This window comes from Triticum aestivum, chromosome 6A, assembly GCF_018294505.1.
Source record: "Triticum aestivum cultivar Chinese Spring chromosome 6A, IWGSC CS RefSeq v2.1, whole genome shotgun sequence".
NCBI lineage: Eukaryota > Viridiplantae > Streptophyta > Magnoliopsida > Poales > Poaceae > Triticum > Triticum aestivum.
The window spans coordinates 443,181,932-443,195,498 of NC_057809.1; positions in this window are offsets into that span (position 1 = coordinate 443,181,932).

The following is a 13,567-nucleotide window of genomic DNA, read 5'->3' on the forward strand; positions in this document are numbered from 1 at the left end:
ATAATAAAAAGTATCTTGGGTCCCCAACACACCTAATACAATGGAAAATTGTATAGGTGCACTAGTTCGGTGAAGAGATGATGATAAAAGTGTAGTATGGATAGTAGATATTGATTTTTGTAATAAGAAAAATAAAAAATAGCAAGGTAGCAATTGATAAAACGGAGCACAACCATATTGCAATAATTGAAAATGAGTCCTAGGGTCCGTACTTTCACTAGTGCAATCTCTCAACAATGCTAATATAATTGGATCACATAACCATCCCTCAACGTGCAACGAAGAATCACTCCAAAGTTCTTATCTAGCGGAGAACATAAGAAGAAATTGTTTGTAGGGTACAAAACCGCCTCAAAGCTATTCTTTCCGCTCATTCTATCCTAGAGTTCATACTAAAATAACATCAAGCTATTCTTTCCGATCGATCTAGTCAAGAGGTCGTACTAAAATAACGCCATATGATACATATCAACCAACTCTAATGTCACCTGCTACGTCTTGTGCTTGCGTTGGTTTTCCTTGAAGAAAGTATTTCCCTCAATTTTTGAGAACCAAGGTATCAATCCAGTAGGAGGCTCCTCAAAAGTCCCACGCACCTACACAAACAAACAAGAACTCGCAACCAACGCAATAAAGGGGTTGTCAATCCCTTCATGGCCACTTGCGAAAGTGAGATCTGATAGAGATAATATGATAAGATAAATATATTTTTGGTATTTTATGACATAGATTGGAAAGTAAAAGATGCAAATAAAAGTAGATTGAAAGCTTATATGATAAGAGATAGACCCGGGGGCCATAGGTTTCACTAGTTGCTTCTCTCAAGATAGCATAAGTATTACGATGTGTGAACAAATTACTGTCGAGTAATTGATAGAAAAGCGAATAATTATGAGATTATCTAGGCATGATCATGTATATAGGCATGACGTCCGCGACAAGTAGACCGACTCCTGCCTGCATCTACTACTATTACTCCACACATCGACCGCTATCCAGCATGCATCTAGAGTATTAAGTTCATAAGAACAGAGTAACGCATTAAGAAAGATGACATGATGTAGAGGGATAAACTCATGCAATATAATATAAACCCCATCTTTTTATCCTCGATGGCAAAAATACAATACATGCCTTGCTGCCCCTGCTGTCACTGGGAAAGGACACCGCAAGATTGAACCCAAAGCTAAGCACTTCTCCCATTGCAAGAAAGATCAATCTAGTAGGCCAAACCAAACTGATAATTCGAAGAGACTTGCAAAGATAACTTAATCACACATAAAAGAATTCAGAGGAGATTCAAATATTTCTCATAGATAAACTTGATCATAAACCCACAATTCATCGGATCTCGACAAACACACTGCAAAAAGAGTTACATCGAATAGATCTCCAAGTAGATTGAGGAGAACATGGTATTGAGATCCAAAAAGAGAGAAGAAGCCATCTAGCTAATAACTATGGACCCGAAGGTCTGTGGTAAACTACTCACAACTCATCGGAGGGGCTATGGTGTTGATGTAGAAGCCCTCCATGGTCGATTCCCCCTCCGGCGGAGCACCGACGAAGGCTCCAAGATGGGATCTCGCGGATACAGAAGGTTACGACGGTGGAAATAGTTTTTCGTGGTCGTTTCTGATGTTTTCGGGGTACATGGGTATATATAGGAGGAAGAAGTAGGTTGGTGGACACTCCAGGGCCCACGAGGGTGGGGGCGCACCCAGCCCTAGGGGGCGCACCGGGCACCCTCGTGGCCGCCTCGCTTGTTTCTTGACTTCCACTCCAAGTCCTCTTGATCACGTTTGTTCCAAAAAGATCGCCCCCGAAGGTTTCATTCTGTTTGGACTCCATTTGATATTCCTTTTATTCGAAACATTGAAATAGGCAAAAAAACAGCAATTCGGGCTGGGCCTCCGGTTAGTAGGTTAGTCCCAAAAATGATATAAAAGTGTAATGTCAAGCCCATAAACATCCAAAACGGGTAATATAATATCATGGAACAATCAAAAATTATAGATACTTTGGAGACGTATCAAGCATCCCCAAGCTTAATTCCTGCTCGTCCTCGAGTAGGTAAATGATAAAAACATAATTTTTGATGTGGAATGCTACCAAGCATAATTCTCAATGTAATTTTCTTTGTTGTGCCATGAATGTTCAAATCCAAATGATTCAAAATAAAAGTTCATATTGACCTAAGAAATAGTAATACTTCAAGCATACTAATCAAGGTAATCCTGTCTTCTCAAAATAACATGGCTAAAGTGTCAGGACCCCGATTCCAAGTCACATCGACCCAGCTGGTAACACCTCATATCACTTTGCAGCCTCACGCACGGTAACCCCACGGGTGTCGCCTTACCATGGCCCAGGACCGTTTGCACCTTTTGGCTCACGTATATGATAGTGTCGCTAGCATCCATATGACAGAGAACCCGGGCCGACATGGCTAGTCGTGAACCCAAAGCGGCACTAACCCATGGGGACTGGCATACATGAATCACATCGAGCATGTCAGTCATCAACGTGTGAACCCGGGCTGTAGCACTGGGCTAACAGGACTCCGGTAACCCGGGCTGTAGCAGGCTAGGCAGGACTCCGGATGTCACCGCGTGACATTTCCCCGAAGGGACAGACACAAGAATGAAGTGAAACACATGCCGGCCAATCAAGTGTCCAGAGCAGTAGTGCTGGGCTAGCAGGACTCCGGTGAACCGGGCTGTAGCGGACTACTATCGCTCAGGAAGCACTAGGCTACATTTCCCCATATGATAGGCTGCCAAGGATAAACAACTAAATTGTCGGATCCCACTCATACCAAGCATTTCAAACATACACACAATATGCCCGATATGAGTACATACAACATGGCATCACAACAAAACTCTACAACTCAAGTACTTTATTTAAAAGGCTCCGAGGAGCCATACATACCATGTTCATATAGATAAGGGTCACATGACCCGACACTCAAGTCATGCAATCATACAAGAACATGCGGAAGCAACTTAGTCTGAGTACAGACACTAGAAAGAAAGAAGGCTTGACGAAGCCTTTCTATCTACATCGGCCCTTCACAAGTCTTGGACCACCACCTGGGTGGCTAGTCACTCGTCAACGTCGAGGTCTACATAGAACCCATCGGAGGGGGCGGTGTTGTCGTCTGAAAACATTAATTAAAGCAACATGAGTATGGAGGTACTCAGCAAGTCTTACAACAGAATCCTACTATACATGCACATTCTCAAGAAGGTAGTGGAGTTATTGCAGCAAGCCAGCTTTGACTCATGGCTAAGCTATCCTACGAAAGACACAACTTGTAAAGCATTTGTCGCACACGAGTCCACTAATCACCAACACAATACTCCACCGTGGATTCTCTCTCGTCAACCTATGAGAGGGCCAACCGCGGTACTCACACTTATCTTCAGGCTTTTAGTAGTATCCATTTACTTGTCTATGAACTGCATAGGCGACCAAGTAGTCCTTTACCGCGGACGCGGCTATTCGAATAGTTTATACCCTGCAGGGGTGTACTTCGTCACACATGTTTCCACCACTTAGCGTCTGCACACGATATGTGCTCGGCAGACTTCAAGCGGAAGCCGACGTGGGTGTAGACCACGACCTAACCATCCACACAAGTCTCTAGTCCAGGTTTACCGCCTATTCGGGTTCCATCCGCAGGGAGTCCGGCCGAGGTTTCGACTAACGGCCCCGAACGATGTGTGCAGGGTTCCCGACACACCAAATGGGCGAATCGGTACACCGGGCCACGTGCCTACCGCAACATAGTCCACCCCTATGGTCAGCACTGCGTGCGACCCCCAGCATACTACAAACACCAGAAACTACTTGCAACTCCTGGACAGAGGACGAGAGGGGTCAGTAAGTCGAGCGGGGTCATATTTCAGGGCCCAATGTGTGGTAGTAGCTGATCTTAAATCACACATACAGATCTCAGTTCTTAGGGACGGCCTCAATGAAACAACCCACCATGTACTCCTACATGGCCTCTCATCAATTCCTTTACCAAATCATATTCAACACTTTCACCCTCGATACCAACACAACCTTTCACTCTAGTTCATCATCCCGATGAGCCAGACCTGACACAACTCTAAGCATAGCAAGCATAGCATGGTAGGAACACAAATATGGCTCAATCAACTCCTACACATGCTAGTGGGTTTCATCTAGTTATTGTGGCAATGACAGGTCATGCAAAGGAAGTGGGTTCAACTATCGCAACACGCAGCAGTTTGAATCACGTTGTCTTAATGCAGTAAACAAGAGCAGAAGCGAGAACATGGGTTTGTATCGGAATGATCAATGGGTTGCTTGCCTGATGTAGTGGTAGTAGGATACTGCCCTTCAGACGGATATTCGGGGTTATCCTCGGAGGCAGAACCTACCACGAAAGACATACCAAACATAATCAACACATGACGATATGCAACAATATGATGCATGCTATGACATGGCAATATGAATGTGTCTTGGCCTAATGCAAGCTAAAACAGAAAGGAATGAACTCATTTGAATCAAAGATTCAAATGTTAGTTCATTTAACATACCCATATTAGTGCATTATCTTGTTTTGCTTAAACAACAAGGTTAACTTGTTCTGTCATGCATGAAACCAATACCAATGGATAGATTGAATTTTTCTGAACAAAATTCATATATAAATCTTTGCATTTGGAGTTACAGATTAATTTCTATGAATTTTTGAAGTTTGCAACAATTTCTGGAATTTCCTGTATAAGAATAATTCCAGTAATTGGATTAATGTGTCATCATTGCGTCAGGGTGACGTCAGTGGTCAAAGGGGACGTCCAGGTCAACCTGACCAGTGGGTCCCGCGTGTCAGTAGTTATTTAAACTAACTAAATTTAGTTAAAACTAACCTAGGTTAATTAGTAGTGGGGGGCCCCACTTGTCATAGACTCAGAGGAGTCAACTTGGGCCCACCCAGTCAAGGTCAACGGGTCAAACCCGCTGGCGTTTAGCTGCCGGCGAGGCCATACGCGGCGGTGGAAGTGCATTAGTGCGTTCCGGCGACCAAATGGACGGCGGAGACCATCTACGGGTAGCTGGGAGCAAGCCGTGGTGTTTGGTGGCGATGGTTGAGCTCGAGGTGGCCGAAAACGTCGCCGGCGACGAGCTTGGTGATCGCCGGGGTCGGGTGAAGATGAGCCCGACGCTACGGGGCACGGCGAGGCGCGTTGTGAGGTGCGTTGGGCTCCTGGGGATGTGGTGAGTGTGTTGGACACGGTGGTGTGGCCGATGGTTGGCCGGAGACACGTCTGCGACGAGCTCGGCCGTGGCGCGTGCGGTGAAGCTTCGTGCAGTTGCTACGGTGCACGAGAAAGCAAACGGAGAGGATGGGGAGGTAGCTGAGCTCACGGCGGTCACGTAGAAACGGACGGCACGGTCGGGGACGAGCTGATGCGGTGGCGACAACGAAGGGGATCTCCGGCGATGGTCGACGAAGACGGGGTCGGTGGAGGTGTTGCAGAGTGTGCGAGCGCTTGGGGCTCGGCCTGCTCGATGTAGTCAACGATGATGGAGAGAACGGACACAGTGGCGCAGCACGATGACGACGGAGGGCGCGACTACGTCGGCGGTGCGGCGGCAGGTGCATCGGCCATGGTGCAGGGAGAGCGAGGGAGAGAGGCAGGGGGCGAGTGAGGTGTCCATGGGGTCGTGGCAGCGACGTGGAGCCTGCCCAGGGTCCAGGCACGCGAAGCGGCAAGCTGCTGGCTCTGTGGTGAGCTCGTGGGGACGAAGCAGCTGGCTGGCATGGGCCAGCACAGCCCTGGGCCGCCAGGTGGGCCGGCTGATGGGCTGCGGCCAGGTAAGTTCTCTCCCTCTCTTTAAATTTCTGTTTTCTATTTTTCTGTAGGTTTTTGGCTTTATTAAAAATAGCTAGGCACTTCTAAAAATCCTGAAAATAATCAGAGGCTTTGTTTAGAATATTTCCAACAGCCCACACTTATCTTCAGAATTATTTGAGCATCTAAAATATTTACTAGCATTTAATTGCCCAGATGCAACTTACATATGATTTAATTCAATGACCTTCTATTGACCTAGAAAATTGTGCAGCAATTTTGCCAGAGGTTCTAACCCAAGACAAAGAGAGTGAACTCTTTATAAGGGCATTTCAGGTTCATTGAAAATATTTTTAGTAAGCCTTAGTTGAATTCAGAGGGGTTCTGGGGTTCTATCTTCCCCAATTCAAGTTTCTGATGAAAAGTAGACATGATGCAACACTCTAATGCATGGACTAGCTAGGATGTGACAACTCACCCCCACTCAAAAGAATCTCGTCCCAAGATTTAGGATCCGTCGGGAAGAAGGTGGGGTACTCGAGTCGAAGACGGTCCTCCCTTTCCCAAGTAGCTTCTTGCTCGGAATGGTGTGGCCATTGAACCTTGAGAAACTTGATATTTTGGCGTCGAGTGGTACGCTCGGCTTGATCAAGGATACGAACGGGATATTCTCGATATGTGAGGTTATCTTGGAGATCAAGCGTTTCTTAGTCCACTCCACGGATAGGATCCGAGAAGCAACGCCTGAGTTGAGAAACATGGAAGACATCATGAACTCTGGAGAGATGCGGAGGTAGTTCCAACTGGTAGGCAACTTCCCCTCGTTTGGCAAGAATGCGAAAGGGTCCAATGTAACGAGGAGCCAACTTGCCTTTGATACCAAATCGATGGGTTCCCTTTAAAGGTGTAACCCGAAGGTAAGCCTTCTCGCCAACTTCATAAGTCATAGACTTATGTTTGCGGTCATATTGGCTCTTTTGGCGAGATTGGGCCGTTTTTAATTTCTCACGAATAACGCGAACCTGCTCTTCTGCTTCCTGGATCATATCCAGGCCAAAGAGTTGTCTTTCCCTGGTTTCTGACCAGTTAAGAGGCGTTCGACATTTTCGTCCATAGAGAACTTCGAAAGGAGCTTTGCCCAAGCTAGCTTGATAACTATTGTTATAAACAAACTCGGCGAATGGAAGGCACTTCTCCCAATTCATACCAAAAGCGATGACAGAAGCTCGAAGCATATCCTCCAGAATTTGATTAACTCGTTCTACTTGACCACTTGATTGAGGATGGAAGGCGGTGCTAAAAGAGAGACGAGTCCCCATAGCATTTTGGAAACTCTCCCAAAATCGAGAGGTGAAGAGACTTCCACGGTCTGAGTTAATCTCCAATGGAACACCATGAAGAGACACTATTCGGGAGATGTACAAGTCAGCTAGCTGACTAGCGGTTATACTCTCACGAACGGGTAGGAAGTGGGCTACTTTGGAAAGACGATCGACAACAACGAAGATGGCATTATTCCCTCTCTTGGTCCTGGGAAACCCGGTAATGAAATCCATACCGATTTTATCCCATTTCCATTCAGGAATTGCCAAAGGTTGAAGGGTGCCAGCAGGCCGTTGATGCTCTGCTTTAACACGACGACAGACGTCGCAATTAGCAATGTATTGAGTGATTTCCCTCTTCATCCTAGTCCACCAAAACCTCTGGCATAGGTCTTGCTACATTTTAGTACTACCGGTATGAATGGTGAGAGGGGATTCATGAGCTTCCTTAAGGATCAATTGCCGTAGATGGTGTTTCTTGGGAACCACCAAGCGGTTCTCGAAGAATACCACACCTCGCTCATCCATGGAAAAACATTTAGAAACTCCGCTAGCGATGTTTTCCTTAATCCGGGATATGCCCTTATCGCGCTTCTGGGCAGCTATGATTTGATCCGTAAGGTTAGGTTTCGCCACCAGGGTGGAAAGGAATCCTCGAGGAACAATGTGGAGGTTAAGCTTACGAAATTCCTTGTGGAGAAGTGGTTGATTTTGTTGTAACATCAGGTTGTTACAATAAGATTTACGACTTAGTGCATCAGCCATGACATTGGCTTTGCCCGGGGTGTAAGTTATTCCTAAGTCGTAATCCGTGATCAACTCGACCCAACGTCTTTGCCTGAGATTCAAATCCGGTTGGGTGAAGATGTATTTCAAACTTTGGTGATCGGTGTAGATTTCACAACGATTACCAAGAAGGTAATGTCGCCAGGTTTTGAGTGCATGGACTACAGCCGCAAGCTCTAGATCATGTGTGGGATAGTTATCCTCATGTGGACGCAACTGTCGGGAAGCATAGGCAATCACATGACGATCTTGCATGAGTATGCAACCTAGTCCTTGTCGCGAGGCATCACAATAGATAAGTCCTTAGAAAAATCTGGTGGTACAAGTACGGGAGCAGATGTCAGGCATCTTTTCAGTTCCTGAAAGCTGAACTCGCACTGTGGGGTCCACTCGAACCTTTTATCTTTCTTGAGGAGTTCAGTTAGAGGCTTAGCAACCTTGGAGAAATTCTCGGCGAAGCGGCGACAATAGCTCGCTAAACCAAGGAAACTCCGAACTTGCTTGACCGTTTCAGGTGGAGTCCAGTCAAGGACGGCTTGAACTTGCTCGAGATTGACAGCAATGCCTTTACCAGAGATTACATAGCCTAGATAGGTCACTTCTAGCAACCAAAATTCGCACTTGGAAAATTTAGCATAAAGGCAATGCTCTCGAAGTTTCATCAATACTAGCCTTAGATGTTCGGCATGTTCTTCCTCATTCTTGGAGTAGATGAGTATCTCATCGAGATATACCACGACGAATTTATCCAAATAATCCATGAAGATTGAGTTCATGAACCGAGAAAAGGTGGCTGGAGCATTAGTTAAACCGAAGGACAAGACGGTTACTCGTATTGGCCATAACGAGTAACAAAGGCTGTTTTGGGAATGTCCCGGTTCTTGATTTTGATTTGATGGTAGCCCAACCTCAAATCCATTTTGGAAAAGACTGAGGATCCAGTGAGCTGATTATACAGGTCGTTGATCCTGGGGAGCGGATACTTGTTCTTGATGGTGACCAAGTTGACAGGTCGGTAATCTACAACCATCCGATCCGTTACATCCTTCTTCTTGACGAAGAGGACAGGGCAAGCCCATGGAGAAGAACTAGGACGGATAAAACCCTTTTGCAAGGACTCATCGAGTTGTTTCTTAAGCTCGACTAGTTCTAGGGGTGCCATCTTATAAGGTCTTCTAGAGATTGGGATGGTTCCTGGAACAAGGTCTATCAGCTGACGCTCAGACACTCGGGTCAAAACATTGACTGTCTTGCCCGATGGATGGGTGAGTTGAACTGTTCTAGTGGAGCAATCAATCTTAGCGTAATGGGCTGACATCCAGTCCATACCCAAGATGATGTTTATGTCCGAGGACTTGAGAGCTATTAGTGATGCAAGGAAGACCAATCTATCGACAAGGATTTCATTCCCATGACTTATTCTAGAGGTTTGCCATCTAGAACCAGGAGTCTGAATTTCCATGGAGGTGGGCATGTCACTAAATGTGGTGTTGTGCAATCGAGCATAGCTCTCAGAAATAAATGAATGAGATGCTCCAGTATCAAAGAGAACAGTTGCCGGATGGCAATTAACAAGGAGCGTACCGAGAACAACGTTGGGGTCCTCATGAGTTTCCTCAGCTGAGACGTAGTTGACATGACCACGAGCAGTGGTGGCTGGCTTGGCGTAGAGCACCTTTCCTGCTGGCTTGCCCCGGCCAACAGACTTTCCGAACTAGTTGGGGTTGTTCTGGGGACACTCGCGGATGTAGTGACCCGTCTCCCCACACTTGAAACAATTTATCACATTGGGGCGTGGAGCAGCATTAGCAGCGGGGCCACCATAGGTCTTGGACGGTGCATACTGCTGGTTGGGGCGAGGCGCCTCAAAGGATGGCCTCTGGGTGAACCTGGGTGGCAGAGCAGTGTTTGGAATCTAGACCCGGCGCTTCTGAGATCCAGAGCCGGATGAAGATCCAAAGTCACGGGAGTGCTTGCGTGAAGCTTCAAAGTCAGTCTGACCTGTCTCAGCGCTGATGGCCTTGTTGACTAACTTCTGAAAGGAGGTGCACTCGTGCAGACGAAGATCACGGCGAAGCTCGGGGCTAAGTCCCTTGCGGAACCTTGCCTGCTTCTTGGCGTCGGTGGATACCTCTTCAGGAGCATAACGTGCTAGATTTCCAAAATCACGACTGTATGCATCCACAGTCAGTCTACCCTGGGTGAAATTGCAGAACTCTTCCCTCTTACGATCCATGAGACCTTCTGGGATGTGATGCTCACGGAAAGCCGCACTGAATTCAGCCCAGGTAGTGCTTTGGCCGACCGGGTGCATGGCCTTCGAGGTGATAGGCAGCAAAGATAACCTTATCAGCTTCGGCTACGTTGGCAGAACGTAGCTTGTGGGTGATGCCGCGAAGCCAGTCATCCGCATCGAGAGGCTTGACGGAATGATTAAACTTCGGTGGATACAGCTTGACAAAGTCATTGATTGACACCAGGTCGTTCCTCGGCTGGCATGCAGTATTCTGCTCAATCCGCTCCAGCAAGCGGTTAGTCTCACGCTTGTTTCGTTCTGCCTCCAGCATAACTTCAGCCAGAGAAGGCGGTTGAGGCAGATTTTCATTCTTAGCTGCACTGGATTCACCCTGCTCCGGGGCAGCAGGGTTGTTGCGGGTGTTGACCATCCTAGGAAAACAAGACAACGGTTTAGACAAGGATGGCAAAATCTTGGCAAGGAAGTGCGGAATGTAATGGATAACACGGAATGCAGAGATGTTCATCCGTATGACATGGTAATATAGAACTGCCATATATATACCAACGATCATACACACCATACATAGTTTAGTACAAGCCCAGGCTACAGTACAACTATGATGAAAGACGTTACATCTCATCAGAGGCATTCCAAGCTCCTATACATTATTTTTCTACACCTCCGGAATTGATACACACTAAGTCATATTCCACAAGTCACGCGGGACAGTGGAAATACAACTATTACAATACTAGTGATACTACTACTAACTCAGACAGCTCCGTAGTAGTCCTCATAGAAGTCACCTCCATAGCCTGGAAGTTCAACGTGACCATCCGAGAACAGGCGGTCCTGAGGAGCTTGTGGACCATAGGGGCTAGGATGAGGTCTTGGACCAACAAACGGTGGCCTGCAGGGACCACGGGGTGGGGTGATGCCTCCCACATCACGCCAATCCACCATGTCTGGCAAAGCAGATATCACAGGATATAGATCCCTCGTATCCATACATCCAGCTTGCACAGCCGGTGCAAACCGAGTCAAAGTGGCCCAATGATCAGCACGGGTGTTGAAAAGCTCCAGTCTCAAGGCCCGATTCTCTCAGTCCTTATCCTCGAGCATCTCGGCAGTGGTGCCAGTTAGTGAGTACTCATGTGTGGAGTCAGCGTAGATAGCCTGGAGATACCCTTGCGCTCCCGGGAGTGAAGCTGGCATATAACGGAAGTCGGTGTTCCGAAGCAGGCCAGTCCTGACTCGCATGATGGTCATCATGGAATAGGCAGCATCCTGCACAGCCATCTCAACAGTAACCCCGCGTCCATAAGAACAGTGGAGGGGCTCGGTAGATCCAGGATAAGAAGGACATATCCTGACGGTGCAGAAATATTGGCTTTGATTAAAGTCTCGGAATTGCTCTTCGACCGTGTATTCGGGATACCAACGGTAACCCGTCTCGATCATTACCCGGACTAACATAGCCGTATGGCCGGGCACATCGAGGCACTGGGTCAGGCAAACCACTTGGTTTTGAGCACGAGTGGCCATCTGAAAGCACAACCACAATGCAAAGACATTAGAATTTCTAGGGAAAATTGGACAACATAATAGTTGTAAATGCTCAGGAACAGATTTGAGACATTCACAACAGATTGCAAAACCACTCAACAACATCATATCAAGGTTCTGGTTCAACTGGTAACAAACAAAAGTAGTAGAAACTGTACTGAGGCTGGTAACCAACAATCCTATAAGTTACTACGGATTAGTAACACGTGAACCTGATAGAGAGAAGAGAGCCTAGTCCTTAACCCACGTAGAATGAGAAGAGAATGACACAGATCAGAGGGCATAAGGTAAAGGAGTAAAAAGAGCCTTACGTCCCTCCCACAATCAATTCCCCTACATATAACTAAAGCATTTCTAGACTCGACATCGACCAGTTTGGCTTAGCGAACCTACAGGCAGTCCAGCTCTGATGCCAACGCTGTCAGGACCCCGATTCCAAGTCACATCGACCCAGATGGTAACACCTCATATCACTTTGCGGCCTCACGCACGGTAACCCCACGGGTGTCGCCTTACCATGGCCCGGGACCGTTTGCGCCTTTTGGCTCACGTATATGATAGTGTCGCTAGCATCCATATGATAGAGAACCCGGGCCGACATGGCTAGTCGTGAACCCAAAGCGGCACTAACCCATGGGGACAGGCATACATGAATCACATCGAGCATGTCGGTCATCAATGTGTGAACCCGGGCTGTAGCACTGGGCTAACAGGACTCCGGTAACCCGGGCTATAGCAGGCTAGGCAGGACTCCGGATGTCACCGCGTGACATTTCCCCGAAGGGACAGACACAGGAACAAAGTGAAACACATGCCGGCCAGTCAAGTGTCCAGAGCAGTAGTGCTGGGCTAGCAGGACTCCGGTGAACCGGGCTGTAGCGGACTACTATCGCTCAGGAAGCACTAGGCTACATTTCCCCATATGATAGGCTACCAAGGATAAACAACTAGATTGTCGGATCCCACTCATACCAAGCATTTGAAACATACACACAATATGCCCGATATGAGTACATACAACATGGCATCACAACAAAACTCTACAACTCAAGTACTTTATTTAAAAGGCTTCGAGGAGCTATACATAACATGTTCATACAGATAGGGGTCACATGACCCGACAATCAAGTCATGCAATCATACAAGCACATACGGAAGCAACTTAGTCTGAGTACAGACACTAGAAAGAAAGAAGGCTTGGCGAAGCCTTTCTATCTACATCGGCCCTTCACAAGTCTTGGACCACCACCTGGGTGGCTAGTCACTTGTCAACATTGAGGTCTACATAGAACCCATCGGAGGGGGCGGTGTTGTCCTCTGAAAACATTAATTAAAGCAACATGAGTACGGAGGTACTTTGCAAGTCATACAACAGAATCCTACTATACATGCACATTCTCAAGAAGGTAGTGGAGTTATTGCAGCCAGCCAGCTTTGACTCATGGCTAAGCTATCCTACGAAAGACACAAGTTGTAAAGCATTTGTCGCACACGAGTCCACTAATCACCAACACAATACTCCACCGTGGATTCTCTCTCGTCAACCTACGAGAGGGCCAACCGCGGTACTCACACTTATCTTGAGGCTTTTAGTAGTATCCATTTACTTGTCTATGAACTGCATAGGCGACCAAGTAGTCCTTTACCGCGGACGCGGCTATTCGAATAGTTTATACCCTGCAGGGGTGTACTTCGTCACACATGTTTCCACCACTTGGCGTCTACACACGATATGTGCTCGGCAGACTTCAAGCGAAAGCCAGCGTGGGTGTAGACCACGACCTAACCATCCACACAAGTCTCTAGTCCAGGTTTAT